This window comes from Trachypithecus francoisi, unplaced genomic scaffold (assembly GCF_009764315.1).
Source record: "Trachypithecus francoisi isolate TF-2019V2 unplaced genomic scaffold, Tfra_2.0 Lachesis_group11, whole genome shotgun sequence".
Lineage (NCBI taxonomy): Eukaryota > Metazoa > Chordata > Mammalia > Primates > Cercopithecidae > Trachypithecus > Trachypithecus francoisi.
The window spans coordinates 34,929,982-34,932,824 of record NW_022681456.1 but is presented as its reverse complement, the minus strand read 5'-3'; the positions used below and the strand labels follow the sequence as shown (position 1 = coordinate 34,932,824).

General features: G+C 45.2%; 1 non-coding gene across 1 annotated transcript; it reads right to left on the bottom strand.

Annotated features, from left to right (window-relative positions):
- Window positions 1-622: 622 nt before the first annotated feature.
- Window positions 623-763, bottom strand: LOC117091294. Its single transcript, XR_004440386.1, has one exon. It is a non-coding gene; the product is annotated as a U4 spliceosomal RNA (small nuclear RNA).
- Window positions 764-2,843: the final 2,080 nt, after the last annotated feature.

Here is a 2,843-nt window from a genome sequence, read left to right as displayed (position 1 = left end):
GGACTGAGATGCTTCCCAGGATACAGGACTTTTCACTCTAAAATGGGGAAAGTCCCAGGCAAACAGGACTGAAGTCAGTCCCCAAGCTGCCAGAGCTTTCTTCTTCTCTCTCAGCCTTCACCTTTTTAATAACATGTCCTATGAATTACCCAATTTATATTTTTCTTTATTGACTCATTTGTCTGCATATGAGGATGTGCTTTGGAGGCAGACAAGTCCCATCTCTATCACTTACTGGCCGTGTGACCTTGAGCAAGTTGTTCAATGTCTCTGAGTCTTGGTTTCCTCCTCCCTAAAATGAGGCTGGTGCGTACTCTATGCAAAGGCTTACTTAAGATAATGGCATCTTCAGCAATGCCGTGGACATCGTAGATGCTCCATTAATGTTACTCCTGTCCTCCCCAACTCCCATCTCTACCCTATTCCATATCAGCTTTACACCATTTCGTGCAAAGGCCTTGAATCTACAGTGATATCTCTGAGCCTGATTTTTATAGCTCTTAGCATGGCTCCAGGTGCCTAAAAACACTTAAAAATTTAATTTAAAGGATGTTATTTCTGCTCCTTTTTCTGTTCTTCAGTTCCTCCCCTTATTTCCTTTTTTTTTTTTTTTCTCAGTTCAGTTTCAATACAGACTGCAAAAATTGCCCATGCTGACTATATTTTAAATCATCATGGCAGGGTATTGGGAAACGTTTTCAAATAGCCATAATCAGGCCTCGGATAAACCTCATGGGCCACCATACTGCCACTGTGCAAAGCTACCATTATTTCTTATACTTCTCTATCCCCTTTTCCTGTAGGAAATTCAGACCTATAAGTAACAATAATTGTAATAATCTACATTTCTATACCCCTTTGCAGCTTATAAAATGCTTTTGACCAAAGAAAAAAAAACTGAGAGGCAAGTACTATTACTCTCCTGTTTACAGATTAGCAAACTGAGGCTTAGAGAAGCCATGTGCCTGATTCAAAATCACAAGACTAGTAATGAATGAGAACCAATGCTCTGAGTCTCTGCTCTGCTCTAAAACAACTTTCCTCAGATACTCCAACCTGGATGTCAATGTATCCCCATGCTTCACATACCAAGGGCCATGGATCAGGACTCTTGACCAGATGTGGCTATTGAGACAAGCAGCTGTCATTTGTAATATCCTGCACTGTCCCCCAGGGTTCATGGCTCAATTTCACTTAAATCCAGCCATGGCTCTTGCCAGACCAATGAGAAACTCGCATTTGAGGTGGAACCACTGAAATCTGATTCAGAGCTCTCTGCTAGTTCTTCCTCTGACTGTCGATTCAGCTTAAGCCCTGGCAGCTGGAGTTAATCGGGGCTGGATAACTCTAACTTCCCTTGACTTGCCATCTCCTTCGCCACTGCCCCAAGAAGAAATGACAAATGGACTCACACTTGTTGCCCTTTGGAATCCTTTACGTGTCATAGCCTAAGCAGAATTACAAATAAGGCTTTGGTATTTAATTCAGACCAGTACCAAAATATTTCCATGTCTGGAGTTCATCCATGAAGAAAGCATTTATAGTATCCAGATGGTAGGGGCATGGGCCTAAAGGCAGCCCAGGAATGCAAGTCAACAGCCTTGAGTCCTACTAGAAGAGGGGTGTGGACACAGGGCGCCTTTCCAGGGTAACCCAAGCAGGTGGAGTTTGTGGTAAGGCAGAAAAAGGCTAGGACTTGGGGCCAGCAGAGCCAGGTTTAAATAATAGTTTCCATGTTGACAGGGTAAGTCGCCGCATGCTAAGCATTCAGTCTCTCCTAAGCTCTCCAGCAACGCCTGCCCCGCCCTTCTCTTTAGGGTGGTCTCAAGGTAATGGACATAAAAGCCCTTTAGAACCTGGAAATCGCCAGACAAGCGTAGGCTGTTAATATTACAGTGCAATGTCTAAAGTCTGTGATACATTTTTCAGGCAGATTCACTATGCATTCCAATTCTCTTTGGTCTTTGTTTTTCTTCCAGTTCCCTTAATCTGTCTTCCTGCACAAGCTCAAAGTTGCCGAATAATAGGTCTGCATTTGTTTCATATTTCACACACTTATTCAAGAAATATTCCAATCCAAAAAGATAGTCTGAGGAAGCTTAAGTGATCGAAAGGAGAAGAAAAGCACTTGGCTCAAAATATGATTTTTGGTTTTTGTTTCTCTAGTCTAGAGGGAAATTTTAGATTTTGATTTGGAGGAGAAAAAACAGAAAAGTAAGAGAAATTGAGGCCAGGCATGGTGGCTGGTGCATGCAATCCCAGCACTTTGGAGGTGTAAGGAACACGGCTGTGCTGCAGCCAAGCAGGCATATGGCAGCAGGTATAGACCAAGGAAAACAGCCTAGAAGACTCAGCGGGATTGGGGCGCACGCACACACTCCCATGTCTCATATAATCATAGTCATGTAGATACAACATAGAGAAGCTCCCCACCTGGCTCTCAGCCCCTATTGTCTGTGTAGGCATAAATGTAACACTGACCCTGTGAGGGGCTGCTGAGTAAAACCATGTCTCATCTACCTGCTGTCTCTCCAGTGTTCTTCCAGCTCCCTGCCCCACGTCCACTCACTCCCTTCAGCCCTCAGCTGGGGCTGGAACCTGACCCTGAGCATGACAATTGGCAAAGTTGGCAGGATGAGGTGAGAGGATCTTCAGCTCTTGGGGATCCCGGCTTGGCTATGTGGCCACAGCGTGGGCTGTGGTACCCGGTGGCAGAGGTGCTGCTTGCACGGGCCCCAGTGGAAACGTGGGAGGCATTGGACGGGTCTCCCGCGAGTGTGGAGAAGGCACTGAAGCAGTTGGAAACTCACAACACCAAGAAGGAATGCACCTTCGCTGGCAGA